Source organism: Nomascus leucogenys, chromosome 14, assembly GCF_006542625.1.
Source record: "Nomascus leucogenys isolate Asia chromosome 14, Asia_NLE_v1, whole genome shotgun sequence".
Taxonomy (NCBI): domain Eukaryota; kingdom Metazoa; phylum Chordata; class Mammalia; order Primates; family Hylobatidae; genus Nomascus; species Nomascus leucogenys.
In genome coordinates this window covers 6,650,844-6,667,236 of record NC_044394.1, presented here as the reverse complement: position 1 = coordinate 6,667,236, position 16,393 = coordinate 6,650,844, and positions in this window count along the sequence as shown.

Here is a 16,393-nt window from a genome sequence, read left to right as displayed (position 1 = left end):
TGTTGGCCAGGCTGGTCTCAAACTCCTGACCTCAGGTGATCCTCCTTCCTTGGCCTCCCAAAGTGCTGGGATTAAAGGCATGAGCCACAATACCTGGCCCATCTCTTCTTTTTTTAATTTAAAATAAATGAAAAATAAATGGCAGGTCAAGATTTGTTTGCTTGTAGAATCAGTGTTCCCAACAATAAAAGGAATCAAACTCTCGACTCCCTGCCATAAGATTCCTGCTAAACCCCTGGTTCTGTTTTGTAATTTTGTTGTTGTTGTTGTTGCAGGTGGAAGACTTCATATTTAACCATGTCATGACTTTTGTATTAGTCCATTCTCACGGTGCTATGAAGGAGTACCCAAGCCTGCATAATTTATAAGGGAAAGAGGTGTAACTGACTCACAGTTCTGCGTGGCTGGGAAGGCCTCGGGAAGCTTACAATCACAACAGAAGGCACCTCTTCACAGGGTGGCGGGAGAGAGAATGAGTGCCAGCAGAGGAAATGCCAGACACTTATAAAACCGTCAGATCTCATGAGACTCAATATCTCGAGAACAGCATGGTGGAAAACCATCCCCATGATTCAATTACCTCTACCTGTTCCTGCCTTTGACAGGTGGGGATTATAGGGATTACAATTCAAGATGAGATTTGGGTGGGGACACAAAGCCAAACCATATCAACTTTGATCACCCATGGCTGTCTCTTTCCTGCTTCATGGGGGCAGGGGCAGAGTCCAGATCCTAAAGTCTAGCACAGTGCCAAGGAAATACTGAAAACAGTGAGACGTCAACACTTAGAGAAGTCATGGAGGCAGCCAGTTAACCATTGACCTAGGGAGGAAATAAGACAACCTTTATTCCTGTCCACACCTAGTGGTCCCTGTTTGAGTAACAATATGAGTAGGAAAAAAAAAAAAAAACCTCCCCCAAACACATGAAACACAGAAAAACAATCTGGATTCCCTCTTTTAAGGCATCAGGACTGAAAAAGAAAACCTCCCTGATCAGGTGCAATGAATGCCAAGGTTACCAAAGGGAAATCACGTTGATTTATGAAATGTGAAGACTCATCCACTCAGAACACCGGGAGCTCTTAAAAGCAGAAGGAGCCATTTCCATGAAGGAATGAGGCAGCCTTTCAGGGGTTCTGATGACAGAGCTTGGAATGCTGATTTCAGAGCAAGTAGGAAAAAAAAACAAAAGCCAAAACTATACTTCACCACCTGACATGTCACCCTTTTCCTCAGGCGTGGCTAAGCCCCGCTCTCAGATTTTCAGACACTTATCTTTTTCCTTCACCACTGTGAAAATACATCTTGGGGCGTGGGCTACAGTTTTAGCCATATCAGAATCTCCCAATTGCTCAGAGTCTCCTTGGGGTTTAGCCTGTGACCTCTCGGTTCTATACCTGGGTTCTGTCCCACAGCTGCCTGCAGTTCTTCAACCATTCATGTCCCTGGGTGTTTGCAAAGCAGCACCATTCCAGTTGGCTAACTCCTATTCCTCTGCCAAGACTCTGCTGAGAATTCCTCCCTGGAGAGAAGTCCTTCCTGATCACTAGGCCAGATGAGACCACTGCTTCTCCATTAACTGCATTCTAGAGGCCACTCCATCATAGTCCACCTCTATTTCCTACCTTTTCCCCACACATGACTATGAACGCCCTGAAGGCAAAGGATCTCTGAGTGGACTCCCTTTGTTTAAATCAATAAACCCTCTAGGGCATGTTTCTTCTCTGTAAAATAAGGGGATTGGGCAAGATCATTGATATGATCTAAATAAAGCCCACAGAATATTTATCTTACTTAAGCAAGCTTTTTTTCTTTCTTTCTTTTAAGAGACAAGGTCCTGGCTAGGTATGATGGCTCATGCCTGTAATCCCAGCACTTTGGGAGGCCGAGGTGGGCAGATCACTTGAGGCCAGGAGATTGAGACCAGCCTGGCAAACATGGTGAAACCCCATCTCTACTAAAAATACAAAAAAATTAGCCAGGCATGGTGGTGCGCACCTGTAGTCCGAGCTACTTGGGAAGCTGAGGCAGGAGAATCACTTGAACACAGGAGGCAGAGGTTGCAGTGAGCCAAGATCATGCCACTGCACTCCAGCCTGAGTGACAGAGTGAGACTCCATCTCAAAAAAAAAAAAAAAAAAAAGAGATAAGATCTTGCTCTGTCGCCCAGGCTGGAGTGCAGTGGTGCTATCATAGCTCACTGCACCCTTTAACTCCTGGGCTCAAGAGATCCTCCCACCTTAGCCTCCTGAGTAGCTGGGACTACAGTCATATGTCATCATGCCTGGTTGTTTTGTTGTTTTTGTTTTTGTTTTGTTTTGTTGTGACAGAGTCTCGCTCTGTCTCCCAGGCTGGGGTGCAATGGCGTGATCTTGGCTCACTGTAACCTCTGCCTCCGGGTTCAAGCGATTCTCCTGCCTCAGCCTCCTGAGTAGCTGGGACTACAGGTGCGCACCACCACACCCGGCTGATTTTTGTATTTTTAGTAGAGATGGGGTTTATGCCTGGCTAATTTTTTGTATTTTTAGCAGAGATGGGGTTTCACCGTGTTAGCCAGGATGGTCTTGATCTCCTGACCTCATGATCCACCCGCCTCAGCCTCCCAAAGTGCTGGGATTACAGATGTGAGCCACCACGCCTGGCTGCCTGGCTTTTTTTTATATAATATTTTGTGGACATGTGGTTTTGCTATATTGCTCAGGCTGGTCTCAAACTCCTGGCCTCAATCAATCTTCCCACGTCAGCCTCCCAAAGTGCTGGGATTACAGGCATGAACCACCATGGCCAGCCTAAATGAGCATTTTTTTTTTTTTTTGAGATGGAGTTTCACTTTTGTCACCCGGGCTGGAGTGCAGTGGCGCCATCTCGGCTCACTGCAACCTCTGCCTCCCAGGTTCAAGTGATTCTCCTGTCTCAGCCTCCCGAGTAGCTGGGATTATAGGCACCCGCGACCACACCCGGGTAATTTTTGTATTTTTAGTAGAGACAGGAGTTTTGCCATGTCGGCCAGGCTGGTCTCAAACTCCTGACCCTAGGTGATCCGCCTGCCTCGGCCTCCCAAAGTGCTGGGTGAGCCACCACACCCAGCCTAAGGGAGCATTTTAAATTGAGAAAGTTTATATTAACATCACGAATTCTAGGCTGGGCTCTGTGGCTCATGCCTGTAATCTCAGTGCTTTGGGAAGCCAAGGTGAGTGGATTGCTTTGAACTCAGGAGTTTGAAACCAGCCTGGCCAACAGGGCGAAACCCCATCTCTACAAAAATTGGCCAGCCATTGGTAGCTCACACCTATAGTCCTAGCTACTAAGGAGGATGAGGCAAGATTGCTTGAGCCCAGGAAGCAGAGGTTGCAATGAGCCGAGAGCGCCACTGCACGCCAGCCTGGGTGACAGAGTGAGGCCCTGTCTCAAAACAAAACAAAACAAAAAATCTTGAATTCTGTCTTCTCTTGAAAACTCAGAGGAGTTTGATGAAATGGGGCCCACATTCACGGATGGAACAGCTGGCTGCTCCTTTTGAAGGGGCACGGCTGGACATGGTGGCTTACACCTGTAATCCCAGCACTTTGGGAGGCCGAGGTGGGCGGATCATCTGAGATCGGGAGTTACAGACCAGCCTGACCAACATGGAGAAACCCCATCTCTACGGAAAAAAAAAAAAATGATAATAATACAGGCTGGGCACAGTGGCTCACGCCTGTAATCCCAGCACTTTGGGAGGCTGAGGCAGGCAGATCACGAGGTCAGGAGTTCGAGACAAGCCTGGCCAATATGATAAAACCCTGTCTCTACTAAAAATACAAAAATTAGCTGGGCGTGGTGGCACACACCTGTAGTCCCAGCAACTTGGGAGGCTGAGGCAGAAGAATTGTTTGAACCCAGGAGGTGGAGGTTACAGTGAGCCAAGACCGCGCCACTGCCCGACAGCGCCACTGCCCTCCAGCCTGGCAACCGAGCGAGACTGTCTCAAAACAACAACAACAACAACAACACAAAATTAGCCGGACGTGGTGGTGCATGCCTGTAATCCCAGCTACTCAGGAGGCTGAGGCAGGAGAATCGCTTGAACCCAGGAGGCAGAGGTTGCAGTGAGCCGAGATTGCACCATTGCACTCCAGCCTGGGCAACAAGAGCAAAACTCCATCTCAAAAAAAGAAAGAAAGAAGGAAAGAAGGAAAGAAAGAAAGAGAGAGAGAGAGAGACAGAGAGAAAGAAAGAAAAAGAAAGAAAGAAAGAAAGAAAGAAAGAAAGAAAGAAAAGAGAGAAAAGAAAGAAAGAAAGAAAGAAAGAAAGAAAGAAAGAAAGAAAGAAAGAAAGAAAGAAAGAAAGAAAGAAAGAAAGAAAAAGGGGCACATGCTGGTCCTTCACTCATTTAGACTTCCGTAGGCATTGGACTTGAGCTTCCTCATTAGAGGCCTTCCTCAGCTCCAAGTCTGAAGGCCTACCACCCCATGATTACAATTTCTCTTCTTCCTCCTCTATCCAGACAACATCCTCACCATTTTTGTTTTTGTATCGATAGTAGCCAATGAACTAAGATATTCAACTTTTCTTGTCTGTTTGGACTTTTTTCGTTTGGGGGGTTTTGTTTGTTTTTACTTTCCTTGCACTTTAAGGCAGTAGCTCCAGCCTCCCTGCCTAGTTCCTAAACAATTTATCACCAGATAAGATTTAATCATCCTTAGAATTAATGCCACTTTCTAAATGCATTATTGCTTTTAGGTTATTCAAAAAACCCTCCTGTTTCTCAGCACTAAACTGGCAACAGCAAACTCCAATTTCAAAAGCACATTTCAATGGTAATCCAACTGCATGTGGACTTTTAAAAAGTATACATCAAATGCTTGAGCAAATCCTGCCTATATATAACCATTTAAGCAATTTCAAATACATTTCCATTGCATAATTATGCAAGGACTGTGGTCATAAAACATGCTGCTGAAAACGTAAGTGAAATCACCACAGATTGTTATTTGCAAGAAAAATGCCCAGTTGCAAGGTAGACCTGTCATCAGCTTCTCAACGGATTTCCATCTTGTCATTTCCCACCAACCAGTTGGCCCCAATCAGTCCACACTCAGGTTGCTGAAAAAGCCACAGAGAACAAGACCCAGCCCAGAGAGGAAACTCAATTAGCATCTAACTGGGGCTGAACAGATTGGTTTGTAATGCTGTGGATTTTGAGCTTGAAAGCAGAAGTCATTATGTTTCTGTATTTTAGGAAAAAGTGACCATTATTTGCCTTCAGGAACCTGCTACTCCTTCTATACTCCCTATTGACAGCGTTTAGAGGAGTAGTCCTCATTCCTGGCTGCACATTAGAAAACAATGCCAATGTCTGGACATCACTGTGGACCAATTCAATCAGACTTTCGGAGAGGGGCTGGCATCAGAATTTTTAAGTGCCCAGGTGATTGCAATGTACAGCCAGAGTTGAGAACCACTGGTTTGCTAAAATGCACTGGTTCCCAAAGTGTAGTACCTGAATCAACAGCATCAGCATCACTTGGGAACTTGTTAGAAAAGCAAATTATTGGGCCTCACCCAAGACCCACTGAATCAGACCCCCTGGAATAGGGCCCAGTGATCTGTAGTTTAACGAGCATTCCAGGTGATTCCAATACATGCGTTAATGTGAGAATCACTGAATCAGACCCTCAAAATAGGCCATAATCTGTAGTTTAACGAGCATTCCAGGTGATTCCAATACATGCGTTAATGTGAGAATCACTGAATCAGACCCCTCGGAAATAGGGCCCAGTAATCTGTAGTTTAACAAGCATTGCAGGTGATTCTGATACATGCGTTAATGTGAGAATCACTGAATCAGACCCCTCAGAAATAGGCCAGTAATCTGTAGTTTAACAAGCATGCAGTGATTCTGATACATGCGTTAATGTGAGAATCACTGAATCAGACCCCTCAGAAATAGGGCCCAGTAATCTGTAGTTTAACAAGCATTGCAGGTGATTCTGATACATGCGTTAATGTGAGAATCACTGAATCAGACCCCTCGGAAATAGAGCCCAGTAATCTGTATTTTAAAAAGCATTCCAGGTGATTCCGATACATGCGTTAATGTGAGAATCACTGAAGTCTTAAATCTCAGCAGGCCTGGGTTTCCATGCCAAATCCACCATTTACTAGCTCCATCTCAGCCCTTGTGCAGAATCTGTACCTCCCTCAAATGCAGGATGATGGGGACTAGAACTGTTAGTAGTGGTAGAAGGAAAGAGGAAGGGAAGAAATAGGAAGGGTGTAGGATGAATAGACTGGATGAAGGATTGCATGTGCGGGTGATAAGAAAGCAAAATGGAAGATAACTTCCAGGTTGGACACCTGGATAGTATTAGCCAACATTTAATTGAATGCTGATTTTATTATGTCAGATAGTATATTAAGTGCACTATGTGTGTCATTGCATTTAATTCCTCATTATCCCCATTTTATAGATGATTTCCCAGCTGAGACTCAGCTTTCACATCTATAAAATGGGCTGAGACTAGGAACACAATGAGAAAGAGAGAGACAGAGGAGGAGGGGCCCTCCCTGGGACATGAGACTACAAAGTCACCAGAGGCAGGGCCTCTTCTAAGGCAGAGGGTGAGCCCCTGTTGGTCAACTGTGCCGATATTTTTTTCCCTTGGGATTTCATGCTGCATGACAAGTGTGGCCCTGAAACTTTGAGGAAAAGCTTTAGATGGCAGACTTGCTGTCCCTGTGGTCGAGTCCTGAAGCTTCCTGCGTCATTTGCTGGAGCTCAAGGAACACTTGACACTTAATGAAAATGTCCCCGATCTATCCACAGGGTTACCACCCAGAAAATGAGAATGCCACATCAGGGGCCTTGGCTAGGAGCCTCGGTTTCCCAATGAAGCCTGATCTGTGTATTCATTAAGCAGTGCTTTCAGATAACTCAAGCTGGAGGGGAAACTGGAGAACACTTGGGTCCTCTGTCTTCTCCTTGAAGGGCATGATTGCCCATCTTGAGAAACAACTCCTCATTTGTCCTGCTCCTCTGTGGGTGGCTATACCAAAATGGTCCCTCCAGGCAACAGTCACATGGCTGGAATATGCAAGAAAAGCATATTAGAATCAGAGGCTTGGTGACACATGAAACATGGCCTCATCATTGCCACACTTCGTTCCTGCCAATGGCCCTTCAGTCTCCCTCATGCTCTTCAGTCACACTCCTGCCCTCAGGCCTCTCTGCCAGCCACCGCCTTTGCCTGGCTCACATGTCCCCCAGAGGGGGCAACCTCTTCATGTCCTTCACAGATTTGCTCAGAGGGAAGCCTTCACTGAGCCCCTCCTTGACCATCCCGTTTAAACTGCAGACTCCCCATCTCCCTCCCTCATTGCTCTGCACTTTTTATCTGTGTTACCTTTTAGGTCAGTATTTCTCAAACTTGAGTTGCATTAGAATCACCTGGAGGGATTGTTAAAACACTGACTGTTGGGCCCACCCGCAGAGTGTCTGATTCTAACAAGTTTTCGGGCTGCAGATCCAGGGACCTCACTTTAAGACCAAAGCACTCGCATACCACACACCTTGTTAGAGTGCAAGCCCCATGAGGGCAGGGACTTTATTTTGCTCACTGATGAATCCCAAGAGCCTAAGAGAATATCAGCCTTAGAGCAGATGCTCAATACCTATACTTTTGTTTTCATAGAATAGAGACAGGGTCTTGCTATGTTGCCCAGGCCGGTCTTACCTGGCCTCAAGCAATCCTCCCACCTTGGCCTCCTAAAATTCTGGGATTACTGGTATGAGCCCCTGTACCCAGCCTCAATATATACACTTTGTTGAATGAAATGCACCATAATGGTGAGTTTGGTCTTGAACACAGGGCTGTCTGACTACCAAGTGCAAAATCCACCATTTCCTAGCTATGGCCTTGGGCAGGTTATGTAACCTTTTGGAGCCTCAGTTTCCTCATTTATAAAGTGGGTATAATCATGACCTGCTACCAAATTTGTGGAGTCCAGTGCAAGACGGAAATGCGGCGCGTAGTAGTTCATTCTCACACTGCTATAACAGTATACCTGAGACTAGGTGATTTATAAAGGAAAGAGGCTTAACGACTCACAGTTCTGCACGTCTGAGGAGTCCTCAGAAAACTTACAATCATGGCAGAAGGCGAAGGGAGAAGCAAGCACCTTCTTCACAAGGCAGCAGGGGAGAGAGGGAGAGAGTGCGAGGGAGGAAATGCAACACTTTAAAACCATCGGATCTCGTGAGAACTCACTCACTATCGTGAGAACTCACTCACTATCGTGAGAACAGCATGAGGGAACTGCCCCCATGATCCAATCACCTTCCACCAGGCCCCTCCCTCGACACCTGGGGATTACAATTCAAGATGAGATTTGGGTGAGGACACAGAGCCAAACCACATCACGGTGACACCAGGGCATTAAACAGCACAGGTGTCCTGAGCACAGGACTCCCTATGAGCACACTGGTTGCAGGCCAGCAATGCGGGCAGTGGAGGGGGCTGGGATTTATAATACGTAGTATCTATTTCATGGGACTGCTGTGAAGAGCAAACAGGATAAGGCATGTGGAAGCACCTCACACAGTTCCTAGCACATTGTAGGTACCGAAAAAATATGAACTCCCCTCCATTCATCTAAACTTCATCTTTTGCCCTTCTGTCACCTCTCAGAACAATACATTTTCGTAGCTCCAGAAGCTCTAGTGCCTGCCTTTTTTTTTTTTTTTTTTTTTTGAGATAGAGTCTTGCTCAGTCACCCAGGCTGGAGTGCAGTGGCATAATCTTGGCTCACTGCAAACTCCACCTCCCGGGTTCAAATTATTCTCCTGCCTCAGCCTCCTGAGTAGCTGGGATTACAAATGCACACCACCATGCCTGACTAATTTTTGTATTTTTAGTAGAGACAGAGTTTCACCATGTTGGCCAGGCTGGTCTCTAACTACTGAGCTCAAGTGATCTGCCTGCCTTGGCCTCCCAACGTGCTGGGATTAAAGGCATGAGCCACTGTGCCCAGCCTTCTGGTGCCTGCCTTTAAGGGTGGCCCTGCTGAGAACTCACAGAAAAGCCCTCTGCTACTGTTGACTTGGCTTTGCCAGCTGTTCCTGGGCAGAAGCAAGGACATCTCCTGCCAAGAACTCTTTAAATTTTTTTTTTAGTAGAGACAGGGTCTTGCTACATTGCCCAGGCTAGTCTTGAATTCCTGGGCTCCAGCGATCCTCCTGCCTCAGCCTCCTAAGGTGCTGGGAATACAGGTCCCACTGTGCCTAGCTTGAAGAATTATTTGTGGCCACAAAGTCTGGTTGTTCTAGAGAGGAGCAGGCTGGGCAGTGGGAGTTGGGGGGGCCCCTTCCCGCACGAGGTAGCTAGGGGAGGATATGGCTCCCCGACGCTACACACACTAGGAGTGACGGGCAACCATCAGGTGATGGTCAGGCGGTTGTTAACTGTTTCTCTAAAATAATAACTGGTCACAGCCAGCGCCAGGGAAAGGCAGTCTCCTAATAGACAGAAAACACCTAAAACTGATCAGCAACTTCCCAATAAGATCTTCAGAGTGGGGAGAAGTAACGCAAGATCCTGGAAGTATGCCAACATATAAAACCCCAAGTCAAGAGGTCAAGCTGTGCCCTTGGTCTCTCAAGTCGCCCACCTGGCCCTCTTCCAAGTGTACTTTCCTTCCTTTCCTTACTGCTCTAAAGCTTTTTAATAAGCTTTAACTCCTGCTCTAAAACTTGCCTCAGTCTCTCCTTCTTTCTTATGCCCTTCAGTGGAATTCTTTCTTCTGAGGAGGCAAAAACTGAGATTGCTGCAGACCCGTATGGATAACTACCACTGGTAACAGCCCCCCTGCCCAAGATGGTACGGCCGGCACCGGGACTGCTCCCCTTAGATGACTGAGTGATCACGGTGACCTGCCATAGAATGAGCACGTCCCATCCAGAGCTTGTGATTGCTCCTCCCACCCATCTGAGGGGACAAACAGAACAATTATTTTTGGAACTGCAGGGCATCCCTTTCTATGACTTCCCTAGCTGTGTTAGCTTGCTTCACAGACTCTGAAATAAACAGACCTGGCAGAAATGACTGGTCTCTCCACAGGTGTTGGGGTGGGAAGTAGGGAAAGGAGAGGAGCCTGCCCCTCATGCATGAACCTGAATCCTGTGGGCTGTGGACACCTACCTGGCCACAAAGCAAAGAGCCAGAGTCAGGGGCCCTGACCACTTCGGGGTCTCTGCAAACCAAGATAGGACACTGCCTCTTGCAACATACACATGCTAGCAACACGGTGGGAGGGAAGCAGCAGGGAGTGGGTCCATGCGAGTCCCAACTATAAAATCCACACGGAAGATATGGTCACATTTTCCAATGGCCTCTCCCTATGTCTCCTCTTAGATCTTTTTTTAAAAAGTCAGCTCCCCTGGTAAGTAATGCAATTCAACTTGTAAAATATCCATTTGTGCTTAGCCTTTCAGATGAGCAACACCTATGCCCGAAGTTGTGTTCATTCTCATACACCTGTGATACATGTACACAGGTCACACATCATGGGAGCGAATAACTTCTGATGACAGAGGCTCCGCTTGTCGGGTACCACAAGGCTTCCCCTCTGTGCCCGGCAGGGTCTGGTTCGAGTCCTAGGATGGCACTTCCTGGCTATGTGGTCCTGTGCGAGCGACTTATCTTTCTTCTCTGCCTTTTTCTCTTTTGTCCACAGAGGAGTCATGAAGATTAGAGATAATGAATATTAGTGAGGTGCCTGACACAGGGGAAGGTCTAATAATAGCGAATTTACAAGGTTGTTGGAATGGTTGCACGAAGCAGCAAATGTGCCTGGCCCATGGGAGCTGCCCAAAAAGTGAAGGCAGCTGAGGATCCTGGGTTAGATATCCACATGGCTTTCCCAAGATCCCACAGGACTCTGTCACATGGGACCATTTCCCTCCCTCTCGTTTTTCCCTTCTGGCTCTTTCTTTCTTGGTTTAGTTTTCCCTTCCATGACCTCATTGACAGACCTAGTCAGACTGGAGGCATCCTACCCCCAAAGCCCCTGCCCTGGTGGCCGGAGAGTAATGTGGAGGAGATGGGGTACAGAGGCTCCTGAGAGAAAGCAGTGCCTATGTGGAATTTTCCTATCAGATATGGTCACAGTGGGGCACCAGGGGGCTGCCCAGCATCCTATTCAAACTTGGACATCTCTGCAAAATGCTGCATTCACAGAGGGACACCAAACAGATTGAAAGAAGAGGACATTCATCCTACAGTTTTAAATGTATATTCTTTCTCACGCATTGCTATGCGAGTGGTAACTGGTACAACCACTTCAGAAAACTGAACATATGCATACCCTAGGCAAGAGAAATGAGTGTGTATATCCACCAAAAAAAAGAGTGTCCAAGAACATTGATAGCATTTGCCTCCTAATAGCCCCAAACTGGATGCAACCCAAATGCCCATTTCAGCAAAAGAATGGGGAATATATTGCAGCATATTCATGTAATGGAATTCTACTCAACAACAAAAAGAATAAGCCACTGCCACATGCAAAAACATAGGTGATTTCACAGACATTACGTTCAGAGAAAGACACCAAGCACAAAAGAATATACGCTGTATTATTCCATTTATAGGAAATCCAAGAACAGGTAAAACCAATCAATGGGTGATAGAACCCATAATGGCACTGACCTCTTTGGGGGTACTGACTTTGAAGGGGGGTGAGACAACCTTCTAGGTGCTATAAATATCCTGATGTGGGTAGTGGTTATGGGGTATATACATATATAAAAAGCAAGTGGAACACCTAAGATCAGTGCACTTTCCACATACTTCGTGCATTACACCTCAATGAAAACTAAAAATTAATTATATTCTGTAGGAAAAAACTCTCTCCAGCCACATTTTCCCTCAGCTCTCACACCACAGCAATCAACACAGAATTTTTGTGACCAAAGGTATGTGTGCTTCTTCCCCATACACCAAGCAGCGGACCCCAGGGGGGTGTCCTCCAATTCAGTTCAGACACTACGATAGTGTCAGCTCCCACAGGCTGAGGGCTTAGTCCCCATGACTGCCCTCCAGCACACACCAGGTCTCTGAAACTTCTGACTGATTGGCTTCACGATTGCTCCCACCACCCTCTTTGGGTTCAATTAATTTGCTGGAGCAGCTCACAGAACTCAGGGAAACACTCACGTTTACCAGTTCATTATGAGGGATATTGCAGCCAGACACAGTGGCTCACGCTTGTAATCCAAGCATGTTGGGAGGCCAAAGTGGAAAGATCACTTGAGGTCAGGAGTTCGAGACCAGCCTGGCCAACATGGTGAAACCTCGTCTCTACAAAAAATACAAAAATTAGCCAGGCGTGATGGCGCATGCCTGTAATCCCAGCTACTCAAGAGGCTGAGATGGGAGGATGGCTTGAGCCCGGGAGGCGGAGGTTGCAGTGAGCCAAGATCATATCACTGTACTCCAGCCTGGGCACAGAGCAAGACTCTGTCTCCAAAAAAAAAGGATATTGCAAAGGATACAGATGCAGAGACGCATAGGGTATAGGAGAAAGGACGTGGAGCTTCCATCCCCTCCCTGGAATACCAGGCTTCACATGTTCAGGTATCCGGGAGCTCCCCCCAACCCAGTCCTCTTGGGTATTTATGGAAGTTTCTAGGCATTTTCCCCCAAGGTATAGGGTGGGACCCTCTCTGAAGAGAGCCTTAAGGCCCACAATCAGAAAGGTAGGGGAAGTTGAGGCTGGGTATAGCGGTTCACGCCAGTGATTCCAACACTTTGTGAGGCTGAGGCGGGCGGATCACCTGAGATCAGGAGTTCAAGACTAACCTGGCCAACGTGGTGAAACTCTGTCTCTACTAAAAATACAAAAATTAGCTGGGCATGGTGGTGGGCACCTGTAATTCCAGCTACACAGGAGGCTGAGGCAGGAGAATCACTTGAACCCGGGAGGTGGAGGTTGGAGTAAGCTGAGATTGTGCCACTACACTTCAGCCTGGCTGACAAAGTGAGACTCCATCTCAATAAAAAAGGAAAATGAGAGTCCTATCTTGAGTTAGGTGAATGGAGGGCAGGAGAGAGATTCTGTTTCCTGAAGCCTGCCCCTGAGGCCTAATACACACAACATTATAACCAAAGGCTGTAACAGGGGCTATGGGAGATATGAAGCAGAAGCCGTGGACAACAGCCCACCTATATCATAACACCACGTATTCCACTACCGGGTTCTACTGTGTATGTGAGCTGGGAATGAATAAATCCAGTAACTGTCTTGGGAAAAGCACATTTATATTGCATCTTATTTGTTTTTATAATAATGGCCTTAATTTTAAACATGCACACATTTGAAGCACACCACAATTTTTGCAATCCATTTTGACATTTCTCCATTGTTTAATAAACCAAAGCTTAAAGAAAGGACAATGTTCTGGCCCTCTCTGAACCTCCAGGAGGCCCCATCATGAACACAGCCACAGCATGGGCAGAGACAGGGAGGCGTCCAGAGGGGCTGTGTTCTCCGCAAGACACAGCCTGGAGGTGGGGTGGGTCTTGGCCAAGAGCCAGCCCTCGGGGGCACTGATGAGGCAGAAGGTGGGCTGGGGCACCCAGTCCCGGCTTGAGCCCTCTCTGCCTGCTGCTCAGAAGGAAACTGTAGCAACCCAAGCTTTCTAAAGCCCAGGCTGTGCCAGTCTTTTTCGTAGCTATCAGGGTGGTATAAAGCACATTGCCTGGGCCAAGGTGCTTTTGTCCCCCTGGAAAAGAGGCCTGGAAGCTGGAAGACAGCCAGGGAACTGCCCAAAGGGGTAGTGAGGGCCAGCTTCCTGGGCATCTGTCCTCGTGCAGTCACACAAGGCCTCATACTGAGAAGGGCCCCACAGTTGGTTAATACTCCGCTGTCACAGTCTTAACACTTTTTTTTTTTTTTTTTAGACGGAGTTTCACTCTTGTTACCCAGGTTGGAGTGCAATGGCGTGATCTCGGCTCACTGTAACCTCCACCTCCTGGGTTAAAGCGATTCTTCTGCCTCAGCCTCCTGAGTAGCTGGGATTACAGGCATGTGCCACTAAGTTTTGTATTTTTAGTAGAGACGGGGTTTCGCTGTGCTGGCCAGGCTGGTCTCGAACTCTCCACCTGCCTTGGCCTCTCAAAGTGCTAGGATTACAGGCGTGAGCCACCATGCCCGGCCTACATTATTTTTATTTTTAATTTTTTAGTTTTTTATATTTAAAAGATAGAGACGGAGGTCTCATTATGTTACCCAGGCTGGTCTTGAACTCCTGGGCTCAAGTGATCCTCCCATCTCAGCATCCCAAAGTGCTGAGATTACAGGCTTCAGCCGCTGCACCCAGCAGTCTTAAAGTCTTAATCTTTGTTGAACAAGAGGCCCTGCAGTTTCATTCCCCTCCTGCTCTCCACAAATGTAATGGTCAGTCCTGGAATAGCAGACTGTGGCATTAACAGCCTATGTCTGGAGTTGGGGTTCTATTCCCAGCTCTGCCCCTTGCTGCCGGGGAATCTTGGTCAACCCATTTAAGCTCCGTGCCTCAGTGCCCTACCTGTAATAAGGGAGTGACAGCTATACCCGTTCAGAAGATGTTAAGAGAATCAAATCAGCCTTCAGCTCCCGGCTTGGCACATTACAAAGTACTCAATGAAGCTCGGTGATTAGCACTAAGATGATTGAGGGCGGATTACAGAGGCAGCACTCTTGCCTGGACCTGCCTCAGAAATACCTTTTCTAAAGGCAGGAGCAAAAGAAAGAAGCTTTGGGATTAACTCTTCCAAAATAGCAAATGTTCTGTCTTCAGCATTAGGGCTAACACCAGTGGCATTATTACACCCCAGGAAAAATGTGTCCTCATCAAGTCACAAAAGCCTGGTTTCAACCCACAAGAGGGAACAACAACAACAAAAACGTCTGAAATGCTGAAAAAGCCAAGAGCGTCGGGTACACGTTATCCAGCCCATCTTTGATTTGGGAGTTCACTGAAGCATGGCTGATGCATGGTTATCTTGGGTCCTATATGTCTCTTCTGTAAATAGACTTCTGTTACAAGAAAAAAAAAATGGACTGATTTTAGAAAAACAGAAAGAAACACAAGGGGCAGCAAGACTTTTTCCCTTCCCACAAAACGGACAGGTCTGAGAACTCCCAGGATCCTGGCTGTTCACAGATTAATTAACCTCCTGTAACCTCAGTTTCTGCCCTTGTAAATGGGGAGTATGCAGGAGTGATGACGAACACAGATTCTGGAGACAGACTCCCAGGGGCGTCTTAACAATCTCACTTACCGGTTGTGTGTCCTGGGACACACACTAAGCTTCTGTGCTTCTGCTTCTACCTCCTGTAGAAGCTACAGTACCTACCTCCTGGGGTTGTTGGGAGGTTGAAGCACAATAATCTACATAAAGCGTAAGGAATGGTGCCTGGTCCAGAGTAAGTCCTCAATAAATGTTAGCTGCAGATCATGAACCTAAATCACCCAGCTGCAGTTGTGCTGAATAATGGGAGAAGTAGTCGTAGCAGTTGTTATCATTGTTATTTAAACTGCCCCAGGACCTCTGATCTTGTGACTTCAGGTTCCTTCTGCATACGCCTCCAAAATGTAGGAGACCCTTAAGGAGCATCAGTGATTGGTGAAGGCCTAGGGATAAGCTAAACTCAAATGAGATCTTCCCAACCTTCCCCACCCTGAGGACCATGATCATAGGCCTCAGAGTCATTTTAACGTCAGAGCAGAAAAGAACCAGCTGGGCGCAGTGGCTCACACCTATAATCCCAACACTTTGGGAGGACGAGGCAGGCAGATCGCTTGAGCCCAGGAGTTCAAAACTAGCCTGAGTAACATGGCAAAGCCCTGTCTCTACTGAAAAAAAAAATGCAAAAATTAGACAGGCATGGTGGCACATGCCTGTAGTCCCAGTTGCTCAGGAGGCTTAGGTGGGAGGATCACCTGAGCCCAGGAGATCGAGGCTGCAGTGAGCCACTGCACTGCAGCCTGGGAGACAGAATTAGACCCAATCTCAAAAAAAAAAAAAAAAAAAAAGAACCTTGTAGGTCAGCATGTCCACATTCCTCATTTATAGATGAGGAACTAAGGCTCAGAGAAGGCAAGTGACCTGCTCAAGGTCACACAGAACAGGAGCTGAGCTAGGAAGACAGCTCAGAGTTCATGACTTTGCACATCCGTTCCCATCCTGTTCCCGCCTACAGCTCATTCTGTCAGAGTCCCTGGCCCCTCACAAGGTCCCCCGACCTCTCTGTCTCCTGGGTGAGCATCTGTCAGGTTATGGACTCATCTAATTCTTGGCCACATCCTACTAGAGACCAATTTTTCTTACTGAATCAGGCCACCATTAGGTCCTGAAAGCCCCATAAGTCTT